The sequence below is a fragment of the Plutella xylostella genome, chromosome 26 (assembly GCF_932276165.1).
Source record: "Plutella xylostella chromosome 26, ilPluXylo3.1, whole genome shotgun sequence".
NCBI classification, from domain to species: domain Eukaryota; kingdom Metazoa; phylum Arthropoda; class Insecta; order Lepidoptera; family Plutellidae; genus Plutella; species Plutella xylostella.
This window is the reverse complement of record NC_064006.1, coordinates 7,421,492-7,436,501: the sequence shown is the minus strand read 5'-3', so window position 1 is coordinate 7,436,501 and position 15,010 is coordinate 7,421,492. Positions and strand designations below refer to the sequence as shown.

At 36.8% G+C, this 15,010-nt stretch overlaps 1 protein-coding gene across 2 annotated transcripts in view; it reads right to left on the bottom strand.

Annotated features, from left to right (window-relative positions):
• LOC105379986 (alpha-2A adrenergic receptor) overlaps positions 1 to 15,010 on the bottom strand; it is a 393,199-nt gene that overhangs the window by 40,697 nt on the left and 337,492 nt on the right. The window lies entirely within an intron of this gene.

Here is a 15,010-nt window from a genome sequence, read left to right as displayed (position 1 = left end):
AAAAAAAACCTACAACCCAGACAAACCCTTGCGGCCGATTTCCTCGCAGTGTCAAGAGCCACATTTCTTACAAAAGACCCGATAAAATTAATTCCAGGACTCTTCAAACTGTTCAACATACGAGAGAGTGTTTCTCTTTGGGACCTTGTCTCCCCATTTGTAGGGAGAAACTTTCTGGGAACACTTTTAGCGACTCCTCGAGTCTCAAATGACGGTAATATTAAAACAGAATATGGTATTTTTCGACAGGGTTGCTTACTCTTTTTAGCCCTGACGGAAAAAGAGCGGTGTTTTAAGTTTAACGCATCTGTGTACCTGTCTGTGGTAACGTAGCTCCCAAACGGCTAAATCGATTAAAGTTTTGTTTTTTTATGGTGATTAGTAATGTTACCTCGAGTATTCTTAGAAATATTTTATCAAAATCTTAAGCTTAACCTTCAAAAGTTATGCTACTTTTAGTTTTGAATGTCGGGTTTTAAAGTTGCAGTGCGATGTTATTTGTCGAGACGTTCTTTTGCACTGATACTCCATCTAGTTTTTATTTAAATACTAGAGGTGCCCGCGAGCTTCGCTTCGCCTTAAAAAGATTTTCCCGTGGGAATTCCGGGATAAAAAGTAGCCTATGTTCTTTCTCAGGGTCTAGACCATATGTATACCAAATTTCATTCAAATCCGTTCAGTAGTTTTTGCGTGAAAGAGTAACAGACAGACAGACAGACAGACACAGTTACTTTCGCATTTATAATATTTAGTTAGGATCATTGGATTAGGCAATTAGGTTTGCGTCATTCGCTGACTGCCCGCGGGTGCTCCGGGCGTATAATAGCTGATACGTCACTCGGTGAAGCTTTCATGCACCTTTGCAGCTGCTACACGGATTTGTTATCGACACCGATAAACTCGTTTAACGCGCGCTCCACCAATCGCCGCTGTACCTATTTATGGCGAATCGCGATACAGTGACGTTTATCTACCATCGATATAACCCGTGTAGCAGCAGCTGTTCTGAAAGGTTGTTTATTTAGTTTTTCCACCGCTACCAGCCCTAGCACCGGCGACAGACCGCGATAAGGAATGCGCATAATATTGAATAGAAAATGTCGAATACCAATGGGGCAGCAGGACCTACATTCGGCAGGCGGCCATGTCTCATTATACTTCGCACTTTCTTCTCTAGGTCAGATATTCCTTGTTTGTTTACATGTTCCTTCATCCTAACTACCTAATTCTAATCCTAACTATATATATAATATTATAAATGCGACAGTAACTGTGTCTTTCTGTCTGTTACTCTTTCACGCCAAAACTACTAGACGGATTTGAATGAAATTTGGTATACATATGGTCTAGACCCTGACAAAGAACATAGGCTAACTTTTATCCCGGAATTCCCACAGGAAAACTTTTTAAGACGAAGAGAAGCTCGCGGGAACAGCTAGTATAAATTATGCGTGATATTGTTTGTTTACATTAAAGCCCTACTTCGAAGCAATCGCTCATTTTATCTGACAACTTTGTGACTGATTATCACAACGTTACGTAAGAGAAACACGAAACACGCATAATTATTGCGTAAGAAATAAGGAAGACACACAATACCCTTGACAAAGTGTGTCCATAAAAATCCGACGAAACTAAACAAAAGGGAAGTATCTTTATTAGCTACTTCCCAGCCGAGATTTGCACAACAAAAACCTTTTTCTGCATAATAAAACACAAATGGCACCGTCAGTGCTCAGACATAAAGCCCTTTATCATCAAGAGTCATGCACCATGCACCGCGAGCGTCATAAATTCTTTACTACCCTCAAGTTTATGTATCATGTGTATTAGGCTAGTAGTCAGAGACTCAAGAAAACGCGCAGTTTATAAGCTGCTGGCAATATAAATATTTTGAATCTCATTTTTTTTCTTTGTGTCCTACTGTTGAAAAATCCTGGGTCTTCCATACTCGAAGAAATAATCGCAATTCAATAGCAATATTTCATTATTTTTCATAACATAGGAGTTCAATATTTCTATGCAGTAACCAGCATAAATTGAACGAAGGCCTTGCTTGTTGTCGTACAGTCAACACTCATTCGTTACTAGAGCTGTGGATAGAGTAAACAATAACTAGGCTATATAATAATACAGTAATTGATAAAATAATAGCTAAAAGCTGGGTGAATCGGATCACTGCGACTTAATCGAAGCAAAAATTACATAAATACCTATTATGGATTTTGTGTTTATTCTTAAGACGGTAGTATATTTAGCCCTATTATTTAAAAGTATTTGTACATAGTACGCTACATGTGAATAAACCTAACAAAACATAAATAAATATATGAACCGGTTACTTACTTGTAAGATTTCCTCCGTATCACAACGTGTACTCGTCTCGGTCTAAGCCCGCGGTCGCGGGTGGCTGCACTGAGAGCTATTTGCTATAAGAGCCCTAATTAGCCATTAGCCTTGCGTCGTAAAATTGTGAAATTATGACCCCCTGTAGCTCATATTTGCGGATGCGAGAAGGAAAAGTGAGAATTTTACTGAAGATTTTACTTACTTAGGTATACTTTGTAAAATATAGCGTTAGCTGTATGGCATTTCGTAAGAGGAAGTTCTTCATTGCGAGAGTGTATTATTATGTAATGTAACATAGGGTGTGACTGATCTATGGCCAATTAGTCTAAAACACTGATGATTTTCACCATATTTATGAGCAATTTCATTTTTAAATCGTTTTATTACTTAACATGTTACTTCTTTTACTCTAAAGCCTAAAGTAGGTACCTAAAGTATTTTTTATCTCAGATACTAAACTGACAGATTTTGAAACGGTTCAGCAATAGTTGATTGTTCCATGAATGTTCGACGTATGGACGTATCGTTCTATAGGCGGACTATTCGTGGGACAATCGACTGTTCACGAACCGTTTCAAAAAGTTTCAATTTAGTATCTGAAATAAAAAAATAGATTTTATCGTACAATAAACAAACCAGCGAGCGAACAAGTGAATTCCAGTGCCAGAAACATCAAAATACCTCCAAATAAAACAGTAGTTGGAAATATAAGTACCAGAAAACATAGCGTAACTTCCACAGTAGTAGCGTGCAGTACACGCAAAGTTTCCACATAATTTCACCTCATTTATGCCAAAGGCCAAACAAAACATGCTTTGTTTAAGTTTTGTCACGGGGCACAAGTGCGCAATGTACATATACTACAATGTTTACTTTGTACGCAATTATGTACTCTAGTGCATGGGGAATAGAGAGTAGCTGCTGAAATTCACAAAGGCATTTTATGATATTTAATTAGGTACACTGTTTGGTACGAAACAACGCTTTCGTATTAAAACAACTGACGATTTGAAGAGTACAAATACCTACAAGGTGATGCAAAAGTGGTAAGGTAAGCGTCCACCTAAGGGTAGGTATCATACGTATCGGAAAAAAACGGATTTTCATAAATGTATGTAGGAACGGCGTCGGCAATGCCGATGAAGTGGACGTACTTGTATGAATTTCTGAACAAAGAATACTGAATGCGATGCCTAAAGTCGGACGCTTACCTTTAGTAAGATGACAGAGGGTAACTCACTCACAAATACATAGGAGTGTGTATAGGTAAATATCGAATAAACAGGTATTCTTCAACTCATAAGCATTATCTTTCACCTGCAAGAATCATGAATCATGATAAAGTTAGCACTCTGGATAGTTACACAACTCTTTTGTTTCATGAACTTCATCATTAGCCAATAATCATCCACTGCTGGACATAGGCCTCTCCCAAGGAGCGCCACAACACTCGGTCCTCGGCCTTCCTCATCCAAACCACTACCGGCTACCCGCCTAAGGTCGTCAGTCCAGCGGGCAGGAGGGCGTCCCACGCTACGTTTGCCTGTTCGTGGTATCCACTCGAGAACTCGTCTACCCCAACGGCTATCGGTTCTTCATGTACTTACCCTGAAACAATTTTAATGGACCAGTTGAGTGAAGCTCAATCTCTTTGCGCATAATCCCATATATTCTGGCATGAATTATGTATTGTTCTAGAACTTACCTAACGCTTCGCATGAGGAGTGATAAAAATAATACAGAAAGTCGACGAGAACATGGACATAAGGACGATGTGGAAAACGGCTCCTCTCTTTTGGCAGTCCAAAGTCAAAGTTATAGTCGAAGTCAAAGGCTTTTTTATTCATCGTATAATATACCATTTTCTGATGCACGTAATTTTTTTACAAACCACTCTAGTTTGGAAATGCTTTACTGTATTGCTTTGCTATTATTATATAACTTGACTTTTTAGGTCCTATTCAACGGGTATGAAGTCTAATCCAATAAATAAAGCTAAATACTTTCGTCAGTGCAATTTCTGCCACCGTGGTCAGTTACAAGCCTACTGTGGTAGAATAATTTAATAATCACGACGATCCACAAATAATTGTAAAAAATTTCGTTGAATAAATATTAAATTTGAATTTGTTCTTTGACAATTACTTTTCCTTGTTTGTAGAAATCTCTATCATTTCATTTCTCCTTTTTCCAGTATCCCATAACATCAGTTCGCTTGGACGCAATATCTTTGTCTGAGCCTAAAATGAATCATGTAGTATGATTGCGGAATGTATGACGTATTTATCTTTCTTTCTTTCTTTTAGTTAGGACTAGTTGGCGCCCGTAATATTTTAAGCATAAATATTATTTACCCCCGTAAATCATCTCCTCTTCAAAACTAACAGTGCAGCGATTATAAGATTCGAAACCTCCGTTTACGTTGCGTATCGTCAACTGTCACTGTCAAAATGTAAAGCAAATTTGTTAGTTCCAAAAGTGACATTTGTTTTTTCCATGTTAGGTGGAATTTCACCAAACCCTAAACGTATTTAGTAGCCTGTCATACGTCTCACATACGTAGATTTCGACTAATTAGGCGGCCAAAAACCGGTTTTCCGAAAATCAATCTAATGATATATTAACCATTTACTCAGGTAGTACACAGTTCCAGGAATGCAACGGTACCCCTCCCAACGTCTGTCAGTTAGTATAAAATGTATTTAAAATTTGATTTAAATACAATTTTAAATACGTTTAGCGTTTGATAAAAGTGACCCTTAGTGTAGTTTCGAAAATTCATTCAAAATGGGGGTGTGTGAGATGTCCCCAAATATAATTATACTAGCTTTCAATAAAAAATATGTGGTAGAACTTATAACTATTCAATATAGGGTTGACTGGAAGAAATCGCGTTTAGGCGACAAGTCCGCCCTTGTATACTAGTTTATTTTAATTCTCTCCATCTTTGATTGTACCTATGTAGGTATTTGTTAATAATAATACAAAAAAACAAATAAATCATCTCTAATATTAGTGTTGATGTAGATCTATGTAGTCTAATTATAGGTAGTATAAGTACTAATTACAGCTGCTGGACCGCCCGTGTAGTCACTACACGTGTAAATACACTGGATTGCAAACATAAGTATCACACATTTAACTTTTAAAACTACCTACATTTCAAAATAATCATAAATAATATATAAGTAGGTGCTTTGCATTCAATATTTTATTAATGTTTTCAAGTAAGTAGTTTTAAACATTTGAATTGAATAATTACGTATCTAGATATGAGTTTTTCAAAACACATCTCAGTGGCGTGTCTACAAAAAGTTTTTACTTTCGACACTAAACACCAATTTTGAAACAACTAAAGAAACAAAACGAAATTCAAAAGTGTAGTTCTTATTCTTACAGGCCAGTGCAGTGACACTGCAGGGTACAATAATGGCGGAATGTAACATATTACATAATAGACAGGAGTGCCTGCACCGCTGAGATACGTTCTACCAATTTGTTTGCACATCCCACTCTCTGGGGACTCATTTGTGGAGAAAGACACGTTTAACCACAGCGAGAAATACGGAGGTGTCTTAAGTTTGTTGTGTATCTGAGTGTCGTCTTGTGAGTAGGTGTCTATTAGTTAAAGGACCATAGGTGTGCACGAAAAGTATCTGTTAAATTTTCCGCACCATGTTTTCTTTTAACCAAAAAGAACTTGTATGAATCTTACTTTACTAATAGGAGTAGAATTTATTTTACCTGAAAAAAAACTGGAGTAAATATTAAGCTCAGTATAAAAATAAAATGAAATTGTTGTTATTAAAAGCACAAAGGGGGCATGTTTCACAACTTTCATGGAAGAAAGCGCTATTTTTATGAAAATTTTCACAACACTTTGAAACTAACAAGGAAGTTTGTTCTTATAACTTCTTTGTCACGCTAATCACAATCATATTTTCCAGTAAAAAGTTACACAAAGTAGCTTAGTTTTAATATAAAAATAACGATTATACCGCACAGCTTCAAAGCTTATAGTTTCAAGAATTATAAGGTAAAATTATTTGACCAGTTTCATAATTTTGCTGTGTGTCTACTTTCGCAAGTTAAGTAAAATGGCATTTCTTATCATTCTTAATCGAGATATGCACAATTGCACACTATACATAATATAGACGCTACTTATTTAAAGCCTTTTAAATTAAATGCTCTGTATAATAATGAAATATACCGAATGTAATAGCGTTTCTGCTGTAAGTTTTTTTAAACATTTTGTCTCTGGCATTTCTTCACATTTCTCGATAAGTGATTTCAAATGGAATTTTAAGTTACTCACTTTGGGATTCACTGCTTTTGCTGGGTGATATTGCACCCTAAAAAGTTTTAGCATTAACAGTACCTTATAAAAATATTGAAGCGCAAGAAACGTTACGTGTATAAATAAATGATTTAGTACGTATTTTATTTTATATATAGGTAAATTCCTATATTTTGCGAGTACCATACATACCATCTTAAAATCATTTAGAGACCTACGTACCTACTTAAACAAAATTCTTTAATTGTGTAGCTTTTAAATACTATGAGGACGCAAAATCATAAAGAAAATATCAAACTAATGCAATTAAGAAAATTATCCTCAACCTCAAAAAAGCAGATTCAGAAGCATAAAATTTCAAATGTATTCAAGCAACACCACAACCTACAACACAATGTACACGCCGACATTTCAAAGATTGTAACTGAATTTAGTTGGAATGCGACGGCGGCGACAGGTGCGCCCTTCTACCGGAATGTTGATTACTTTCCGGACTATTCAGGTAGGGCAACAGCACACTTACACGTAAACGGATCGTCACCGTATCGCCTTTCACCTCGTCGTTGACCAGGGGTCATCCATGAAAAGGCTTGATAGCCTTATGCTCGGATCCATAGACTTACCCCCTTATTCATAGAAAAGTTACAATACGATTTAACTAATAAACTGTTTTGTCCCTCTCCGACAAAGAGCAATTTGTTCTTTGACAGAGAGGGACAAAACAGTTTATTAGTTAAAACGTTTTGTAACTTCTCTATGAATAAGGGGGTTAGTATATACTAGCGTATAGACGAACTGACAGCTCGATAAAGCGTGACCAGTTTTGATTTGTCAGTGTTTGCATTAGCTAGTGATGTACCTGTTTACTTTGGAGGACTATCGATAAGTTATTGAAGTTCGATGTTCGACCCTTGGATTCCATAGACTGTTGTTGTCCAGATTATGATTTTGACATAGTGTAAAAAATGCATAAATAAAAATAAAAAAAACTTTTTTCATCGCTCCTTATTTTATTGACTTTTAAACAGAACAATAAATAAGTAAGTATATATCTGTGTAGATATATCAGCTGTCTGATACCCATATTACAGGCTCTGCCTAGCTTGGGGTCGGATGGCCGTGTGTGAGATGTTCCTACATATTTATTTTTATTTATTTATCTATTTAACTGGTTCATTACAGTTTCCTTTCCTAAATTATTAAGTTTACATTCATTCTTAAGTCGAATTGCTGCAAATGGTAGAGTTTTTCTTTGGATTCCAACCAACGCGCCCAATTAATCTCAACCACTTTCTTCTTATTATAGTATCTATAGAGGGAATCTGTTGGACTAATTATAGAAAACAATTAATTTATGCATTTGTTAAAAGATGTACCTTGCCTTGACAAAATAGTTCTGATACGAGACGGTAAACGCAAGCTAGCATTTATTTTCATAGGTAACATTCAAGATAAAATATCGATTATTATATCGATTAATTTAAGTCAATCCCTAGCTTACATGTAAAATAAATTGATGAAAAATAAAAAAAAAATAAAAAAAAAAAAAACACGCACTCACGCCTTGTACTAATGTAGAATAGAATAGAATAGAATAGAATATATCTTTATTGAACACCACATATTAAAATATAAAAAAGAGAACTTATAAACTAGGAACAATGAACAATAGGCGACCTTATCGCTTAGAGCGATCTCTTACAGGTAACCTTAAACATAAAGAAATAAAAGTAAAGAAAATTTGAGGGCGGTGTACCTACTACCTAACTACTTATAATATAGCTAAATAAACCATACTTACTATAGCTACATAAATACTAACATAAGTTACATATTCTAACTAATATACCTACATACCATTATTTACATACATACAAACATACATACATCCTATATATATACAATAAATACCTATATTCATACAACATCTCGAAAGTAGGTAAGTAACTATTGAGACAGATAATGTTTTTTAACAGAACTTTTAAAAACCTGCAGTGATTTAGAGCTACGGATACTTAGAGGCAGAGAGTTCCACAGCTTAATTGCTTGAACCGTAAAAGAGTCGGTATAAAATTTGGTCGAATGCGCAGGATATTCCAGTTTTACGGGCACATCCAAGACCTGAGAACAAATATCTGTATTTAAACAAATATCTGCCCCAGCCGGGAATCGAACCCGGGACCATCGGCTCAGTAGTCAGGGTCACTAACCACTACGCCATTCGGTCGTGAAAAATATATCCACTAAAATCATGTAAATTATTAACAAGGACTTCCACATACACAAAATATGAAAGTAAACAACAGCATTGGCATTATTTTATATTTTATACAGGATAAAAGACAAATTTTTACCAAAAATAAACGCGTCATGGCAGTGATGACGATTTTGGTATTTACCTGTGAAATGTGCAATTTTCAGGATTATTTCTATGATTAACGTCACAATCACTCGCAGAAGAGCAACGATGTACGCAAAAATATCAAGATACTAAGGGGTAGTGTCTCCGCGTTCGGCACGCGGAGTGATGACCTGTCATTCAAAACCAGTCACAGTTTCGTTGGATTAGCTATCCTTTTCTATCTTGCCAAATTTCCGTAAGGGATTTTCTTCTCCCTCGCTCGCTTTGTTGGTCTATACGCTAGTATATACTAAGTCTATGCTCGGATCGCTGGTAGTAGAAGCCAAGAAACTTGTAAAGGCTCATGTTCATAATTGTGTCAAATGTGTTCGACATGCAGCAGCAACAAAGACTCAATACACAAGCTACGGACGGCTTGTGGCCGGCTCTCAGACCGCTGGTTGATGGCAAGGCGAAAAAGGTTGTAAGGCGCGGAAGTGGACGTAAGTAACGACGGCTATCCGTAAGCGCGGCTATAGATATCGGTAAGCGCGGCGTTCTTGAGCTTGTCCCGATTTGAGGCGAAAACGTTACGATGCCCATTAGTATTCGTTGCAGTAGGGAGGTACGGTCACGATCCCTTTCCGAGTTGAAATGTGTGCTGTGACCTGTATTCCGGTGTATTCCGGTGAGCTACGGAATAATGTGGCTGTTAGCTAAGAACAATATCTTTGTTGTTTGTTTGCTTATCTCGTATTCTTTCGCTTGTTTTAATTGGTGCAATTTCTTGCGTTGTGAGAAAATGTTTGCAAGTTTTTTGTTTGGTCGCCTTGTGTCCTTGATTTGGGAGGGGGTAAAACTGATCTTACGTTGATTAGGCAGTGTGCTGTATGTGTGGTCAGATTGACCCCCTGAGTCACCCCTTTTTGTTTAGTATACTTACCACTTTTGCAAAACGCTTTATATTTTGTAAGTACATATATTCAGTCCCTAAAGTTGTGTCCACATTATTCCAACTACAGCTTAAACAGTTTAAATGAGTTTGTAACTACCGCCGGAAACATTAGTAAATAGGTAGGTAGTTTGTGTAAGACAGTAAACTTAGTTTTCATGTAAGAAATACTTTTTTCACCGGTACGGGTTTTAAAACAGGTTTACCTTAGTCAACGATACTTTGTTTATTAGTGCAAAAGAAACGTCTCGACAAATAACACCCCACTTCTACCACTGAGCTTTTATTTTGAACTAGCTGTTCCCGCGAGCTTGGCTTCGCCTTAATAAGTTTTCCCGTGGGAATTCCGGGATAAAAAGTAGCCTATGTTCTTTCTCAGGGTCTAGTCTATATGTATACCAAATTTCATTCAAATCCGTTCAGTAGTTTTGGCGTGAAAGAGTGACAGACAGACAGACAGACAGACAGACAGACACAGTTACTTTCGCATTTATAATATTAGTTAGGATTAGGATTAGGATTAGTTAGGATTAGTTCATTTAGAAGATTTTGTAACACTAAACGAAATGTATCGATAACACAATAGAAATATATTCTCATTTATGTTGTAGTAGCCACGTAGAGGCAGATTCTGCTTGCAGTTTATTTAGGCACTACCAATGCTGGTATTATGCTGATTCAAGCATTATGTAGAAACCACATTATGCTCAGTCAGGAAAATGCAAATTACTGTATTTAAATACACATGTTATTACGAATATTTCATAGATATCGGGAATTTGTGAAAACGTTCGTAGTCGAGCTAGCTTCGGTGATCGTAACTGATCATGGAGGTTAAGCAACACATGGCACGGTCACTGATTGGATGGGTGACCAATTTTAAGGGGACCCGTGCCCCAGCAGTTGGGACGTGATGGGTCGTGATGATGAACATAATTTTAATGTTTAATTTCATCTTGTGTACAAATAACTATAATGTAGAGGTATATTTTTTTTTCTTATTTATTTATTTATTTATTATACAGCATTTTTTTATTAATGATTGATAAACATAGGACTCCAAGGACCTCTCTCTGTCCTTGGTCTTCCTCAACAATTTCATGTGTACTTAATTACAAAGAATAAATAATAAAATACCAAACTGAATAAAAACATCCTTTTTACCATGCAACAGAATTTCCACAAACATGGCAGTAACACAGTATAATGATTGCAACAAGATTTATGCACAGTCAATTACCAGTGCCTCTGGGCCCAACCCCGGGGGTGCGACGGGTTAGCGGCTCAATTATTTCGGCTTTGTACCCATAATTGATACCTCGGCTGTGTACAATCGTCTAAGTGGCGCGGTCCCGTTTGGACGTCGGGTTTCGACCGCAGCAGTGGTCGGGTTTAGCGGTTTTGGGTGCCAATTCTGAATCAAATGTCGCAACACTGTTGGACTCTCTATACAGAATGTTGCAAAAACGGTATGCTAAGCCGAAAACTACGTGTGTAGCATGTTATATCTATATCTCTAATTTTGCAACACCCTGTAAAGTCTATACCAAACGGATTAATTAATTTAAATGCGTATTTTTGTTTAAAAGTGTTGCTGTCTTAGTGATTATGTAACGCCTGTAACGTTATTTATCGTTATAAATTTATCGATATAGATACCTACCTTTCTTTTTTTCTTTTATTAAAAATATGTAAGTGTACTATGTTAACCGGCTTACGCTGTAAAATGTTAACTTTAAACCGTTTTGCTAAATATGGTTATCGGATGCATTCCTATTAGTATATATACTTACCCACATAAAATGGAAAATTTTGTGTCTTCAGTTTCATATTATTATTAGAGGGCTGAGTTTCTTTTCAAAGTCAAAGTCAAATATTTTTTACATTCATCGTATAAATATAAAATTTTCTGATGAACTACTCTCCGTTTGGATAAGGGGGGACTCTTTCTGTCTTAGGAGAAGAACGGAGACAAGAAACTCCTGAGCCATCTTTTCAAAAAAAATACTTAAAACTAGTTGGTATGTATACAATACTTATAAGCTTAATAATATAGGTAGGTACGTAATTATAATGTGTACATGAGCAGAGCTCACTACTTATCACAACCATGCATTAACGTCCTCTAAGTAATCAATACAATAGTAATTTTGCGATACAATGTTCACTATCTATCCATGAGACAGTCTAACTGGACATGTCTATATCGATCTCTCATCAGTGGATATGAGTTGTGGATCTAGGACATCCGCAGTGTCTGTCGGATGATGTGTCGGATGACTCATCGATGACAGTGTCGTGAAAAGCATACATTCACCAACACTTTGCCAATTCATGGTTACCATGGCTTTAGACAGTCGTAGGTTAGTATTTAGTTTAGATTAAGTACCTAACTTGTCCTGTTGTAGCATCGTTTAAGAATGATGTGGATACCTATAATGAGGCTTACATATCATCCTAACTAATATTATAAATGCGAAAGTAACTGTGTCTGCCTGTCTGTCTGTCTGTCTGTCTGTTACTCTTTCACGCCAAAACTACTGAACGGAATTGAATGAAATTTAGTATACATACGGTCTAGACCCTGGGAAAGAACATAGGCTACTTTTTATCCCGGAATTCTGTTGGTGTTCCTTAATAAATAAATAAATAAGTAATACACTCGCGAGCAATGAAAAAGTTCCAGTGACAATAGCACCTAATTACTACTAAACAGAAAAGACTGCAATAATGAAATAAATTTATTCTCTTAACAGAATTTTACTGATAAGTTAAATAGAATAGAATAGTTACATATTTTGATCAAATTCTAAATTAAATGTTTGAAGAAAATTGGGTATCCCTAAACAATAATATGCCCCAGACGGGGATCGAACCAAGGAACCTCGGCACAGCAGTCGGAGTAACAATATGTGCCAACCATTCCAGTCGACAGACAAACTGCAGGATGTTGAAAAATGGCTATAGTAAGCCGAAAGATAGAATATAAAGAATAATAAAATTAACCAGTTGCAACTTAATGAGGGTTAAAAAGAATGTCTTATTACTTCAAGCGATCTCTTACAGAAAACCTTTGAATTTCAAAACCCCCCGAATTATCCCCTTTCGGCTTAGTAGGTATTCTTCTTTTGCAACAACCTGTATAATTCTTCACCCGCATGTAAACACTTTCCATTCCCTCATGATTAAGAGATACAGCACTGAGTGATGTTTGCACTGATGGCGGTGTAATTGATATCTGTCAATACACTGTTCGGTATAAACCTGAGCTTAGATTCTCAAGTCACAGACACGGTTGTGCGACCATTATGCAACCGTAAAACTGGATTATGGATTAATTCGCACGAAGGACTCAGAAACTTTTTATATCGCGCAAATAAATTCATTTGTTCAGTTCTCAACATCGAAAATTTAGCAAAGATTAATAAAAAGGCGATTCTACAGCTGATTTCCTAACATCAACTTCTCCTGCTCCTGAACCTCCTGCAGGTTGACTGGTAGAGAATGCTCTTAGCATTAAGTCCACCTGATTGTACATCTACTTTTGTTAATTGTGCAATAAAAGACAGTATAAATAAAAAATAAAACTTCCTACGGAATGGATTAAATCTATTAAAACCAATGATTTCAAAAGGAAGGATACGCCCGTCAGAACGTTTTGTCAAAAGAAAATGGCACCCGCGCGCTGGCCCTAAATTCATACAAATTATGACAGATTTATGAGGTTTTAGGGCCAACGCGAGGGTGTCATTTTCTAGAGCGGTTGGGCCTGTGCTTACGCTAGTAATATATAAGTCAATGATTAAAACGTTATTTTACGGGTCCTCGAAAACGTCACCTATGTTTGAGGTCTAAATGGAAAATGACAGTTTGTGATTTCTTTGCGACTATCGTTTAAGGCGGATAATAGACACTCTGCGAACTTCGGCAATAGGCATGTTTAGTTTCGGTCGCTTAATGCATGTCCGTTTAACCTACATTGCACTAAGCTAAGGCTCTGTGTTTGTATTCAGTGTATGTATATGTTCATTAGCAATTAACCATAATATTGTGTAGCAAATTGTGTATAGTCACTAATATCCAACTCAGTGAACAGCTGAAGACCGAGGATAATAATAATAATATGTATGTGGGGACATCTCACACACGGCCATCAGACCCCAAGCTGGACAGAATCTGATAAATCTACACGGATACATAATATTATTCACATATTAACTCCCAAGGCCAACAAATATTCTTCTTATTATCCTTTTAACAAATATCTGCCCCGGCCGGGAACCAAACCCGGGACCATCGGTATAGCAGTCAGGGTCACTAACCACTATACCATAGGGTCGTCTAAAGTGTGATTAAAGGGCACTATAACAGAAGTGGGTGTCAAATGCTCGGGGTTTAATTTGGAATCCCACTCACAACACAACAAACACCTCAACTACCTACGAGTTTCCAACAAGTCAAAGTGTACATCGACGCTAGATCCGTATTCTACTGTTTGAATGTAATGTGCAGTTTTTGATCATCAGTAACATCAGCCTATAGAAGTCCACTGCTGGACGTAGGCCTCTGGCAAAGCACGCCACTGGATGCGATCTATAGTTATCCGCATCGAATCATTACCAACCACCTTTCGCAAGTCGTCATCCCATCTAGCCGGAGGGCTTCCTACAGTAGGTTTGTCAAATCGCGGTCTCCGCATCAGTACTTTAGGTTATTGATAAAGATGTGAAGAAGTCTGTCCTAATGGAATAAGAACTAAAAGAACGTCTAATCCTGTTTTGATTTCAAATATTCAGTGACAGAGCAAGAGCAGAGTAAAGCAAACACTTTAATAACAAATTGCAAAAAAATGATGATTTCATCAACACTACATTCTCAAGCCATAATATAATATTTCACTCCAACAGTAGAATGTAACCACTGTAACAGAGTCAACTACTATGACTGTCAAACTGTACAACTAACAACTGCTGACTAACTTCGTACCGAAAGTGTCTGAAGTTCGTAGTTTGAGTGTGCGATCTGTGTCGTCCATTGTTTTTAACAGGCAACTTGCGTTAACACGTGT